At 40.5% G+C, this 15,379-nt stretch overlaps 1 protein-coding gene across 4 annotated transcripts in view; it reads right to left on the bottom strand.

The window, feature by feature from the left end:
* The window catches only part of CENPP (centromere protein P), a 218,299-nt gene that overhangs the window by 105,396 nt on the left and 97,524 nt on the right, over positions 1–15,379 (bottom strand). The gene's annotated exons all lie outside the window — the stretch shown is intronic.

Consider the following 15,379-nt stretch of genomic DNA (forward strand, 5'->3'; position numbering starts at 1 on the left):
AGCAGCTACTTTTGTTTTATAAAACTATAGGGACAAGATCAAAGTTTGATTAATACAATGAAAGTGCCTGAGTGGCTCAGCTGGTTAAGCTTCCAGCTCCTGATCTCAGCCCAAGTTTTGATCTCAGGGTCATCAATTCAAGCTCCACATTGGGCTCCATGTTGGGTGTGGGGCCTACTTTAAAAAAGTAAAGAAAATAAAGAAAATAAAAGTTAACCACCAGTAGTGATATGACAGGATGACTCCAGGGATGTAGAGCTTTGAGCTGGAGGAACAAAACCAGAAATCCAGTTCCATTTATAGTCCTGGCAAGTCACAATCTCTTTGAGTCTGTCTCCTCGTCGACAAAGGGTAGTGGTGACAATACTTATCAGTAAGATTGCCATTTAGATTAAATTACAAAACATATATGAATTTTCATAGAACAACAACAAATAAAACTAGAATTTGCATGGTGCCACAGAAGACTCTAAATAGCCAAAGTAATCTTGAGAAAGAATAAAGCTAGAGGTATCACAATTCCAAATTTCAAGGTATACTACACAAAGCTGTACTAATTAAAAAAGTATGGTACAGGCACAAAAATAGACTCAGATCCATGGAACAAAATATGAGCCCAGAAATAAAGCTGCTTATATGGTCAATTATAACAAAGGAGACAAGAATATGCAACAGGGAAAAGAAAGTTCCTTCAATAAACAGTTCTGGGAAAACAAGACAGCTATATGCAAAAAATAATGAAACTGGGCCACTTTCTTATACCATATACAAAAATAAAGTCAAAATGCATTAAAAACTTGATTTTGAGACCTGAAACCATAAAATTCCTGAAAGAAAATAAAGGCAGTAATCTCTTGAACATTAGCCATAGCAACATGTCTATAAATATAGAGCCAAAGAAAACAAAAGCAAAAACAAACTATTGGGACTACATCAAAATAAAAAACCTCTGCACACCAAAGGAAACCATCAACGAAAAGGCAACCTTCAGAATGGGAGGAGATATTCGCAAATGATATATCTGATAAAGGGTTAGCATCCAAAATATGTAAAGAACTTATTTATTAATTCAACACCCAAAAGAGGAAACCATCCTATTAAAAAATACGCAGAGGACCTGAGAGATTTTTTTTCCATAGAAGACATATAAATGCCAACAGACACATGAAAATATGTTCGACATTATTCATCAGGGAAATACAAAGCTAAATCATAATGAGATATCACCTCACACCTGTCAGGATGGCTAGAATTAAGAAGACGAGAAATAGTAAGTGTTGGTGAAGAGGAGAAGAAAAAGAAACCTTCATGCACTCTTGGTGGGAATGTAAATTCATGTAGCCAATATGGGAAACAGTATGGAAGTCTCTCAAAATTAAATGTCAAAATACCGTATAATCCAGTAATTCCTCTATTGGGTATTTACCCAAAGAAAAGAAAACTAATTTGTAAAGATATACACACCCCTGTGTTTACTGCAGCATGATTTACAATAGCCATGAAACGGAAGCAGCCCACATGTCAAACGATGAATGGATAAAGAAGATGTGGTGTATATGTACAACGGGATATTACTCAGCCATAACAAACCATGATATTGTACAATTGACAACATGAACAGACCTTGAGGGTATTATGCTAAGTAAAATAAGTCAGAAAGACAAACACTGCATGATTTCACTTATGTATGGACTTATAAAACAAATGAACAAATAGACTTAAATACAAAGAATGAATTAGTGGTTGCCTGAGGGGAGGTGGGTGGATCGATGAGTAAAACAAATAAGGGGATGAGGTACAGAGTTCCAGTTATAATATAAGTCAGTCACAGGGATGAGAAGCACAACACAGGGAATGTAGTCAATGATGCTGCAATAATGTGTGCAGACAGTGACTACACTTACCAAGGTAAGCAATGAGTAATGTACAGACTTGTTAAATCACTATGCTGTACATCTGAAACAAATAGAATACTGTGTGTCAACTATACTTAAATTTATTATTTATGTATTTATTTTTAAATATTTTATTTATTCATGAGAGACCTACAGAGAGAGGCAGAGACACAGGCAGAAGGAGAAGTAGGCTCCGTGTGGGGAGCCCGATGTGGGACTCAATCCCAGGACCCCAGGATCACACCCTGAGCCAAAGGCAGATGGCTCAACTGCTGAGCCACCCAGGCGTCCCAACTATACTTAAATTTTAAAAAAGTGTGTTAAGCTGCTCTGTAATCCATAAATGTTCATCAAATATGAGTATTATATTACTGACTAATAAGACAAAGATTAAGAAGCTGTTAACATAAAGAGAATATAGTACAATAATCATTTTAATATTAAAATATTCTAAAGTTCCAATAGTTTCAATAATTCATTTTTCTATAATATATCATAAAAATAAAATTTAGCCACTTATAAGAACATAAGTAAAAGTCAAATGTTCACTGAAATAGTAGGAATCCAAGTCTTAAAAGTAATAATTCTATTAATAAAGTTAATATTAGGTTAGAATCATCTGGGCAGCCCTGGTGGCTCAGCGGTTTGGCGCTGCCTTCAGCCCAAGTCCTGATTCTGGAGACCTGGGATCGAGTCCCACATCAGGCTCCCTGCATGGAGCTTGCTTCTCCACACCTCTCTCTCTCTCTATCTCTCTGTGTTTTTCATGAATGAATACATAAATAAAATCTTCAAAAAAAAAAAAAGGTTAGAATCATCTAAACAGATCAGTCTATTATCTCAGTAGCAGAGCTTAAAGTAGCTAAGCTCATCTTTTTCTAAAAAGAACAAAAATTTTTAAATGTGGGAAATGATTCCTGAAATCACTGCAGTTAATTTCCTGTTGTTAATGTTGTTTTTCATCCTACAGCTGCTAACCACTTTTGGTTGTAAGCTTACCAAAAAATGAATCACTAGTAAAAATCATAAACAACCAAACTGAATTAAAGTTTTCTACCACAAACCCATTCTACGGTAAACACAAAATATTACTCACTTTAAATCCACTAAAATTTGGGAAAAAATCACTACAACTTACTGGGTTTATTAAGAACCTCAAGATAGAAAAAATCTCAAAGACCATCCATGCATCCATATTTTTTCCCAAATAGTATAATAAAAATAATCATTGAATTTATGGAAAAAAAATAATACTTTTTGAAAATCACTTGAAGTCATCAAAACTAAAGTTTATTATTTTTTTAAGATTTATTTATTTGAGAGAGAGAGTGAGCACGAGCAGGAGGCACAGAGGGAAAGGGAGAAAGAATCTTAAGCAGCCACTGTGACAAAGGTGGAGCCCGATGCAGGTCTGAACCCTGAAATCAGGACCTGAGCTGAAACCAAAAGTTGGATGCTTAACATGCTGCACCACCCCAGCATGAAAGCTAAAGGTACCACTAAAGCTTTTTTAAAATCAATTGTGTTCCTCCTTAAACTATTGCACTATTTCTCTTTCCTTCAAAATTCCATCTTTTTTTTCCTTGGAAAGAAATGCCTTCCTTCTGTCCTCATTACCTCTATGTTCACATGGTCCTCAACCTATTGTACCTGACTTACCAATTCTCTTTTCCCAAAATCATACTGTGTGAATAACCTTGAACAATACTAACTGGTGCTTAAAGAACACTTTCACCTGCACCTACTAACTGCTATGAGGCAGGTACCTGTACTTGTATTTTAGGTGTGGAAACTGGAAAACAAGCATAAACATCTGGCATGGATCTAGGCCTGGGTCCTGGCCTTTACCCTTGATGGCACACTCCTCGATCAGCTCTCATTCTTACAAAACTGTGTAGGCTGCTTACTTCTGGAGGCTCTTTGCTACTTAGCCTCCAAGACCCCATCTTCCAGGCTGCTCTTTCATGACTAGCATCCCCCAATATTCTTCTGTTGGCCTCTTGCCTCTGCCCCCCAGCAGTCTTGTCTATTTCTACTTATTCAGCCATAACCTTTAACTCTGGAGCCCACTTCTCAAATGTGGGCCTTGCTGGGCAGAAACTAACTCTTAAAAGCAGACCCAAACATCGGGAGCTTGAACACTCCAACAAAATCAATCCTCAACGATGTCCTCAGATTCTCACCATCCCTCTTGGCCTTTTCTTCCCCAGTTGCTTGGGTTATTCCTGCCGTTTTGCCTGTCCCTCCTGGTCATTCTCATGCACTATTTCACAACGGTTTCATTTTCTAGGTGGAATATTAAAATGGGTTCCTGGACTCATTTTGCCAATCCAACCCTAACATGACCCACCAAACAGACCTGCATGCAGGCTGGATTCATTACAGTCAGTCCCCGCGTCGAAAGCCTAAGATTGTTCTCACTGATCACTGAATTACAAAAACTTCTTAACCTACCTTTCAGGACTGTCCCATGATCTCCATTTGAAAATAATGATTCTAAAAATATTGTTATTTCTTAAAAATTTTAGTTCCAGTAGTTAACATACAATGTTACATTAGCTTCAGGTATACAATACAGTGATTCAATAATTCTGATACATTATCAACGCTCATCACAACAAATGTACTCTTAACCTCATCTATTCAAACAATGATCTTTAAACTTTTTATTCCATGCTAATATCATTTTATGCCCCAGCCCAAGATAACTTACTGTTTCTCCAATATACTCTGTACTTTCTGGCTTCTCTGTACTTGTTCATGCCATCTTTGCGTTCACCAAAATCATACAAAACCTCAAATGTCTGTGTCATAAATCACTCGCTAGTTCTTCCTGGATTCAACCAGAGCAGAGGTGCTTCTCACACCCCACCCAAATCTCCCTAATATTGTGTGCTTCTCCTTTGCACTAATCACAATCTAACTTAGCTCAGATTATTCCCTTGATCTTTCTCACATTCTCCAGAGGGCTTTAGCCATCCCGGGTACAAGCACTGCTTCCTCATCTGTGTTCACCCTGCACCTAAGGTGAGCACACAGCCTTGGCTCAATACAGGTTTCTGAATTAAATCACTGAGGGCAAAGGAAAAACTTCTATCCTTACCATAAGAACATGATGTGTTTTCATCCTGCACATCTCTTCCTGGTAGCACCCTGTCCCCCCAGCTCTCCCACAGGCCATATGCTCTACGACACCTGGGGACAGCACCCCATCCCCCAGCTCTCCCACGGGCCAGATGCTCTACGCACCCAGGGGGCAGCACCCTGTCCCCCTAGCTCTCCCGCAGGCCCTGTGCTCTACAACACCCAAGGGGCAGCACCCCGTACCCCCAGATCTCCTGCGGGCCCTGTGCTCTATGACACCTGGGGGCAGCACCCTGTCCCCCCAGCTCTCCCGCGGGCCATATGCTCTACAACACCCAGGGGGCAGAACTCCCCCCCCAGCTCTCCTCTGGGCCCTGTGCTCTATAATACCTGGGGGCAGCACCCCTAAGGCATTCACTGTTATCGTGGAGACTGAGGACAGTTTTATCACAGGATCTGGGGATCTCTGAAAAAGACTCTCCTCCCAATTCAGCTAAGGAGTGGGGAAGCAAGGTGTGCTTTTCCAGGTGTGAACATGGAAATAAAGAGAACCTCTTTAAGATGAACCTTTCCACGGACAGAGGAAGAGCGTAGGGGGCTGAAGAGGCAGAAACACAGGGACAAATTATGTCAAGGCAAAAAGCAATGTGCCATTCATAGCTTTCCATGCAGAGCACAACAGGTCATGAAGTCCTGATATTAAGACTTGCATCTTGGGCTCAGTCAGTTGAGTGTGTTGTTCACACCTTCAGCTCAGGTCATGATCCTGGGGTCCTAGGATCAAGCTCCCACTTTAGGCTCCCTGCTCAGTGTGGAGTCTGCTTCTCCCTCTCCCTCCCCCTCCACTTGCTCACACACACTCTCTCTCTCAAATAAGTAAAAATTTTTTTAAAGATTTATTTATTCTTTCATGAGAGACACACAGAGAGAGAGAGAGAGGCAGAGACATAGACAGAGGGAGAAGCAGGCTCCTTGCAGGGAGCCTGATGCAGAACTCGATCCCCAACCACTGAGCCACCCAGGCATCCCATAAGTAAAATCTTAAAAAAGAAGATAGATACATACATACATACATAGATACACAGATACATAAATAAATAAAAGACTTGTATCTTGAGTCTTATTTGTTCAGGAAAATATACAATAGGAACAAAAGTAGACAAAACAATATAATGAACTTCCATGTACTTCTCAGTTTCAAAACTTATCAACTCATAGCCAATCCTATTCATGTTCCCAATGCTATTTTAATAACAGCTTTATTGAGAAACAATCCACATATCATACAATTCACAAATTTAAAGCACACGGTTCTTTTTTTTTTTTTTTAAGATTGATTAATTGGTTGATTTAAAAACCAAATGCATGTGCATAAATAAGGAGGGGGTAGAGGGACAGAGAGAATCTCAAGCAGATGTCCCGCTGAGCAAAGAGCCCCACACTGGGCTGGATCTCAATACCCTGAGATCATGACCTGGGCCCTGATCAAGAGTTGGATGCTTAACCAACTGAGCAACCCAGGTGCCCTAGTTCAATGGTTTTTTACTGTATTTGGGGTTAGCATCATCACTACAATCAATTTTGTAACATTTCATCACTCCAAAAAGAAACTCTTTACCTGCTGAAGGTAATTCCTGCATTAGGTAACTGCAAATCCACGTTCTGGCTCCCTGGGTTTTCCTATTCTGGATACTTTGGAATCATTCAGGATGTAGTGTTTTGTGTCTGGCATCTTCTACTCAGCTTTTTTCAAGATCTATCCATGCTGCAGCTGTGTTTATCACTGAGTAACATGCCACTACCTGGACAGCCCACATTTACTGATCAGGTGGTGGACATACAAGTTGTTTCCATTCCTTGGCTATTACGAATAATATTGCTATAAATACTGGTGCATTGCAAGATTTGTGTAGACATCTGTCTTCATTTTTCTTGGATACATACTTAGAGGTGTAACTGGCAGGTAAAACAGTAGTTTTGTGTTGAACTTTTTGAGGCATTGCAGACTACTTTCCATAGTGGCTGTGCCATTTTACATTCCCATCAGCAACACACAAAGGTTGCAATTTCCTCACACCCTCACCAACACTAGTGACTGTCTCGCCATTTATTTTTGTTGTAGTCACCTTTTTCACTGCAGCCATGCTAGAGGGACTGCAATGTGGTAACTCACTATGGTTCTGATTTGCATTTCCCTGATGACTGGTGATGTGATGTGAAGCATCTCTTCTGGTGTTTAGTGATCATTTGTTATCTTCTTTGCAGAAATATCTGTTCAGATCCTTGACTCATTTTTAAATTGGTTGTTGCTGTTATTATTACTAAGCTGTCTGGTTCTCCATCTATTCCAGACCCAAGTCCTTTCTCAGACATTTGACTTGCAATATTTTTCTCCCATTTTCTAGGTTGTTTTTCTACCTTCTTGATGATATCCTTTGGCACAGAAAAAAAATTAAATTTTGGTTTTGATTAAATTTCTTTTGTTTATTGTGCTTTTGGTGTCACAGCTGAGAAACTGTTGTCTAATCCAAGGCCATAAAAACTGACATCTATGCTTTCTCCTAATATTCAGGAATCTCGGCTCTTACTTTTAAGTTTGTGTTCCATTTTCAGTTAATTTTTGTGTGTTACATGATGTGGACCAGGAGACAAACATGCTCATCACGCCAGAGGCTCTCCTGCGCCCTTCTCAGTCCACACTTCCACCTCTCCAAGTAAACACTGTTTATTAACTCACTGCTCTAATCAGAACTTCACCAGCAGCAGCACAGCTCTCTCCTTAAAAACTTTTTATAATTTTTCTTCATAACTGTTAACCTGAGTAAACAAAAGTAAAGACAGTTCTGCTTCCTGGGTCCATAGATACCCCTCTAATCCATATGTCTAATCATTTCAGTACTCTGAAGAAATGAATGCATTCCTCTCACCTAAAGGGTACTTGCAGCAATATTATATAATTCCACAGAGAACACACAGAGGATGTCAACTACCAAGTCTCAAAGGTGACTCCAAGAATTCTAAGATGGAATTAAAGCAAAGGGTTGGCTATGAAGTGGTCTCTTCCAAATAAGAGAAAGACAAAGATAAGGTGGCATACAGAACAAAGGGAATGACAGAACTTTGGATCTAAAAGCAGCCTCATTTAAATTTCTAGGATGAGTGAGCCGCTTCCCCTGAGGGAATAGGTGTCATTATACCTCCTGACAAGCCTCTGGGGTTGGTTAGCAGCTGTGATCCTACAACTATGGGGATTCTACAGTCTCTGTCCATTCTGAGTCCACAGAAAAGCCTATCTCTAATTCCTCACATTATCTTTAAAAAGATACATTTCTAGATATTTCTAGATATTAGACAGATTTTCACCATGGGAGGGCAGTCTTATTCTAAGATGCTGCAGAAGTCTGAAAGTAAAGATAAGAACTAGACATATCTTAAAATAGTGTTAAACACTACTTTCACATTTTATTTTTTTTAAATTTTATTTATTTATTCATGAGAGACAGAGAGAGAGACAGAGAGACAGAGAGACAGAGAGAGACAGAGACAGGCAGAGGGAGAAGCAGGCTCCACGCAGAGAGCCCGACATGGGACTCGATCCTTGGTCTCCAGGATCACGCCCTGGACCAAAGGTGGCGCTAAACCACTGAGCCACCCGGGCTGCCCTACTTTCACATTTTAAAAAGGTAAACAATGACACTTATCTAGAAGCAGAAATTGTCATACATGGTCTAGTAAAAAATACACTTAGGAAAACAAAGGAATGGAATATATGAAAAATTCGATAAGCAGCATTATGCTTCGTATACTTATAAAATATCTAAGTATCCTCACAAGACTGTAAGCTCTTACAAGAAAAAAGAAAAAAATAAAATAACCCAGGGGATCCCTGGGGTGGCTCAGAGGTTTAGCTCCTGCCTTTGGCCCAGGGCGTGATCCTGGAGTTCCAGGATCGAGTCTCACATCAGGCTCCCTGCCGGGAGCTTGCTTCTCCCTCTGCCTGTGTCTCTGCCTCTCTCTCTCTCTCTCTCTCTCTCTCATAAATAAATAAATAAAATCTTAAAAAAAAAAAAAAACAGCAGCCTCTAGCATTTACCAAGTCCATACATATGGCAACAACAAAGTAAACATTTTATTTTTATTTTATTTTTTAAAGTAAACATTTTAAATGCCATGTTCCAATACCAGCACTCAATCATCCTGCTAACTTATGAAGGTACACATGCACACACTAATCCCCCAAATCACAGAGAAACACAAAGGCTTTGCAATAATGAAAATGATTTGGGAAAAGAACAAAGTTGGAGGGTGTGTGATACCTAATGGCACAATATTCTGTAAACCTGCTATAAGCAGGAAGCCAGCAATGGGGCAGAACTGAGGATCTAGAAACAAACCTTTGCATTCATGGTTAATAGATTTTTGACAAAGATATCCAGGTAACTCAATGGGGTAATTAATCATCTTTTCAACATACTGTCCTCAGAAGTTGAATATTGATGTACAAAAACTGAACTCAGACCCTGACCCCACAACACATACAAAAACTAACTCAAAATAGATCACAGACCTAAATATAAAAGATCAAACTACAAAATTCTGTGAGAACATAAAAAATCTTTAACCGTTTAGCCAATTAATTCTAGCCTTGACACCAAAAGCCATAAAACAGTCATAAAAGAAAAATATAATTTGAGCTTTACAAAATTAATGTGTATGTCAAAAGACACTATTTAGAAAATGAAAATCTCTGCCATGGATGGGAAGAAAAAAAGATTGCAAGCCGTATATCTGATAAAAGAACCTGTATTCAGAATACATAAAGAACCCTCACACTCATAATAAGACAAACAACCTAGTTAAAAACAGGCAAGGGGCGCTGGGCTGGCTCAGTTGGTGGAACAGTGTAATCCTTGATCTTTGGGTTATAAGATCCACATTCAATGTAGAGATCACTTAAAAATAAAATCATTTAAAAAAGGGCAAAATTTGATATACAGGTTTAATTTCAGTCTTATCAAAATTCCAGCAAGACTTTTTGTAGATATAGACAAGATTATTCCAAAACTTATGTGGAAAGGCAAAAGCATCAGAAGAGCCAAAAACAATTCAGAAAAAAAGGGAGGAATCTTTCTGATTTCAAGGTAGCACCAGATGCTGAGGAGGATGTATGATCTCTCATTCTTGGCGAGTGGGAATTTAAAATGGTGTAGTCACTCCAAAAAATTTTTTCAAACTAAACATTTGTTTACCATATGACTTAGCAATTACACTCCCAGGCATTTCCCTGAGAAAGATGAAGACTGATGTTCACATAAAAACCTGTCTATGACTGTTAACAGCAACTTTATTAGGAATAGCCCCAGACTGGAGCAACCAGATGGGCTTCCACAGATGAGGGGGTAACCCAACTGTGCACATCCTTATGATGGAATAGTACTCATTAATAAAAAGGAATGAACTATTAATATACAACTTGATCAACAACCTGGATGAATGTCCAGAGAATTATGCTGAGTGAAAAAAGTCAATTCCAAAAGGTTACACATTACATTGTTCCAGTTTTATAACATTCTTGAACAAATTTTAGAAACAGATTAGAGGTGCCGGGAGCTAGGGATGGGAGGGAAAAAAAAACAACAAAGATTTCTGTGCTTATAAAGGCAGAACATGTGGAATCCCTGCAGGGATCATAAATGTTCTCTCTTCGACTGTATCACCCCCAATATCCTGGTTGGGATAACATACCACAGTTGTGCAAAATGTTATCATTAGAGGAAACTGGGCAGAGCATACATAAGATCTCTCTGTACTATTTCTCTTCTTTTCCTTTTTTTTTTAATTTAAAGATTTTATTTATTCATGAAAGACAGAGAGAGAGGCAGAGACATAGGCAGAGGAAGAAGCAGGCTCCCTGCAGGGAGCCCAATGCAGGACTCGATCCCAGGACCCCAGGGTCATGCCCTGAGCCAAAGGCAGATCTTCAACCACTGAGACACCCAGATGCCCCTCTCTGTACTATTTCTTACAAATGTATGTGTCTATAACTATCTCAAAATAACATTTTAATTAAAAAACAAAATCTATCAAGGAGTACTGATTATAGTAGAATGCAAGATATTGGATAAATCAACACCAGGGACCACATTAAGGATGGTTTTATAAAATAACCTGATAGTTAACAGACAGCTCAAGGGAAAAGAACGAAAAGTCCAAAAACGACTCCGTCAGCTGTGGGAACGGGGAAGTGGGGGGGCTTTCACACTGGACAGGGGAGGCGGCTGTTCAATTAATGCTGCTGGGACATGGGCAGAGCTGCCTACAAAACAGGAGGTAACACTTTACAAGAACTATAAATTCTAACAAAGCAGAGATTTAAATGCAAAAACAAAAAACAAGACAAAACAAAAAAACAACAGTGGTCCTAGAAGACAGTGTGCAAACCAATGGAAAACTTTTCTGATCATGTAGAAGTGGGGGAGGTAATTCTGACTCTGACACAAAGCTCAACAATATAGTCTTCGCGGCAAGACTGTCAAGAGCAAAGCCAAAGACAAATGATAAACTAGAAAACAATGGTTTTGAGTGACGGCACATAGACCTAACTTCCCTTGTAGAGAAATCCTAAAACTCAGAGAAGACCTATAAAACACAACAGAAAAGAAAAGCAAAAGATACAGATAGCTCCAGAAAAAAGCACACACAGCTGTAAAATACGAGAGAGATTCAAACAGACTCACAGTAAGAGTCATTTAACCTAGCAGATCACCAAAGACAAAACCTTGATACACTATACGAAGGAGGATTTTACACAGGCCCTTGGCATTCTGTGGAGAGCAACTACATACGTGCATGCCCAGCCTGCAGATGTAACCCTCAAATATAGTTGCACAGATGTGCAATGACATACAAAGTGTTATTAACTGCATCAATGTATTAAGCAAAGACCTAGAAACACTGAAAATTTCATGCAAGAATTCTTTTAAAAAATGGCAATTTTAAAATATACATATTTGCTTCTGGGTATATCAGATATCTCTGGAAAGATTCACAAGAAAATGACAACACTATATTCTACCAAAGGTCTTAACAGAGTGAGAAGTGTCCCTAGAGTCATACAGTGTGGTGGTCCTTAGCAGTGGCTGCTGGGATGGGAACCTGGTGGTTGGAGACAGAAGCTGCAGGAGGAGTTTTTGTGGTTGTACCCTTATGACATAAGAAATACATATTTGGTGTCTGCCCCCAGTTCCTGATACAGAGCTCCAAAACCACTTGGAATTTCCTGGGCGACGGGAATATCATTCATTCTAAGGAGGGGACTCTGGAGTGGACTCCCTGATGGCTTATGGATGAGGGCTGGTCATGAGAAAGACCATCCAGGACTAGAAGCTTGGAACTTTCAGCCCCTCCACCCACTCTGTTCTGATGAAGGAGAAGGGCTAGAGATTGGGTTAATTCACCCATCACAATTGCATGAGGAAGCCTCCACAAAACCCCCTAAAGTACAGGGTTCAGAAAGATTTCAGGTTGGCAGGCACATCCATGAGCTGAGAGTAGAGCATACCGCAATTCCAAGGGGACAGAAGCTCCTGGGCTCAGGGCCCCTCCAGACCTCATATCATATATCCCTTCACCTGGCTGTACACCTGTATCCTTGACCACGTTCCTCGTTAAATAATAAACCAATAAACATAAGCATCTGAGTTCTGTGAGACATTATAGCAAATAATCTACCCTACAGAGGGGGCGGTGGGAAACTGGAGACCTCCTAGTTGTGACTGGCACCCAAAGTGGGGCAGTTTTGTGGGACTGAGTCCTTAACATGTTGCATGTGATGCTAACTCTGGGCAGAGTCAGAATTGAGTTGAATTGTAGGACATCCAGCTGGTATCTGAAGGAACAGGAAGGAGCGGGGCAGCTTGAGGCCAGAAAGCAGCCCAGACACACAAGTCAACTGGTCCAAGGACAAGAACAGGCAAGAGGTAGGCTGTCAGGGCTTTCCCAAAGGAGAAGTTCATGTTTGGGATTTATTTTTAGTTTTTTAATTAAGTAAATAAATAAGCAAGCACTACATTTAATTCATTTATTTATTAAGATCTATGCTCAACATGGGGCTTAAACTCACAATCCAGAGATCATGAGTCACATGCTCTACTGACCGAGATAGGCAGGTGCCCTTAGGTTTGGAATTTATTTTTAAGATTTATTTATTTATTTTAGGGAGAGATAGGGTGAGGGGAGGGGGGCAGAGACAGAAGGAGAGAGAGAGAAAGTGAGAATCCTCAGGCCAACTTCCCACTGAGCGTGGGGTCCCACAGTGCTCAGTCCCAGGACTCTTGAGATCATGACCTGATCATGGTGGTCTAACCGACCGAGCCACCCAGATGCCCCTGTTTGGAATTTATTTTAAAATATGAGGCAACACCAGAGGATTTTATGCAAAAGCTCTGTACAATTAGACTTATTTTAATAAGTCTATAATGAATATTGGAGTGGAGAAGGAGAAGGAGAACACAGGGAGATGAATCAAGAGACTACTGAAACATCTGAGGGAGAAGTGTCAGTCCCTGGAAAAAAGATGGTGGCAGGGTAGACCATACCAAATAGATACTGCTGTGCTAGATCTCAAAGGACTCAGTAACAGATCCAATTTGAAAGTGAGGGAAAGAAGGTGATTTAGATCAGTGGTTCTCAAGTTTTCACGGCACCTGGGACATTTGTTAAAAATGTAAGTTGCTGGGGAGCATCCAGAGCTGCTGGTTCTGTGGGTCTGAGGTACAGAGCTGCTGCCACCTGAGTTTTAAATTAGCAGCCCTGGCAATTCACACACTGATGGGTCTCCTACACATTTTGGGACGCGCTCATTTCAACAACTCCCAACCTTCTGGCTTACATCAGACCGTGGGTGAAGCTAGGACGGGGACATCATTTATGGGAAAAGAGAACAATGTGGGAAATTGAAAGCATTAAGGGTGGACACTCCTCACAGCCCACACGGGTTAGAGGGACAAAGACAGACTCCGCTGGGCACAAGTGGTAGCTAGTACTGGATTACTTCCGTAGGGCTGCCTGAAGGCTCTGACAGAAGCAGTCGAGTGTGCCTCCTATGAAACGTGATTTTATGTGGAATGCCACGAGGCTGAGGCCTCCACGCATGTCAGAAGCCTATGATAACCATAATGCTGGCACTGGCTGCCTCTCCAAGTGTACCCTCTCCCTGCCCAAATCACTCAGCCCCAGCCATACTGTCTTTTCCATTTTGATACCAACTTGGCTTGCTCCCTTACTATGCTCAGGTCTCTGCTAAACTACCTAAAATACTAACTCCCTTTCTTAAAAATGTATTAAATAGACTTTATCTTTTAAGGCAGTTTTTAGGTTCATGGCAAACTGAGAAGGTACATAGATTTCCCATATCCCTTTCTTTCTTAGCAACTCCTTACTTTCTGGTGCTTGTAAGGTATCCAAGGCTCATCTTGTATGCTCCATGCCCCAGTCCTGGAATCAGCCATTTCTTCAAGAAGGCTGTTTCTTTTTGTTTTGTTTTGTTTTGTTTTTTAATTGCAGAAGGTGTTAGAAGCCAAGATCTGGGAGGCACCTGAGTGGCTCAGTCAGTTAAGCATCCAACTCTTGATTTGGGCTCAGGTCATGACCTCAGAGTCCTGTGACTGAACCCTATTGGGGGCTCTGTGGTCAGCGCTGAGTCTGCTTGAGATTTTCTTTCCCTCTCCCTCTGACCCCACCCCTGGCATGTGCACTCGCTCTCTCTCAATAAATATATAAAATCTTAAAAAAAAAAAAAAAAAAAAAGAAGCCAAGATCTGTGTGCTGGGTTTTTGCTGCTGCTGGAGAGTCACTGCCTCTATGCCTTCCCAGCCTATGGCAAGGAGACAGGTGTGTGTACACCGGCCCATGTACACACACATGTCTACAGACATTTCTAGATGGAGCCACCAGTGTATGTATTAAGCTGAACACGGGTTCATATCGATGTCTCCAGTTCTGACCTATTACCATGTGCACCCCCTTATCTGTAGCCTCCCTCCAGCAGGGAGACGCTGGGCTCCTCCACTGGTCACACAGATAGGTAACCACTCTGTTCCAGAGCAGGAGGGTGAGAACTGACACTGTGCTCATGCTCACTCATCTTTTGCTTTATTCTTCTTCACTGTGCTCTGCACGACTTCATATGTTTATTCTGTTTTCCTGTTCCATGTCAACAGGCAGTTGTGCTGCTGAGTCCCCAATACTTAAACTGCTTTGAACAAATCAGGTGCTAAATAAATGTTAGCTGAATGAGCATAATGAAAAAATCCCTAAATTTCCACAACTAAGCAGATCTGTTTGGCCTTTTTCCGCCAGCACTAGTTAACTCAGCTATGAAGGTACTATATCTACTTCAA

The sequence above is a fragment of the Canis lupus genome, chromosome 1 (assembly GCF_048164855.1).
Source record: "Canis lupus baileyi chromosome 1, mCanLup2.hap1, whole genome shotgun sequence".
Taxonomy (NCBI): domain Eukaryota; kingdom Metazoa; phylum Chordata; class Mammalia; order Carnivora; family Canidae; genus Canis; species Canis lupus.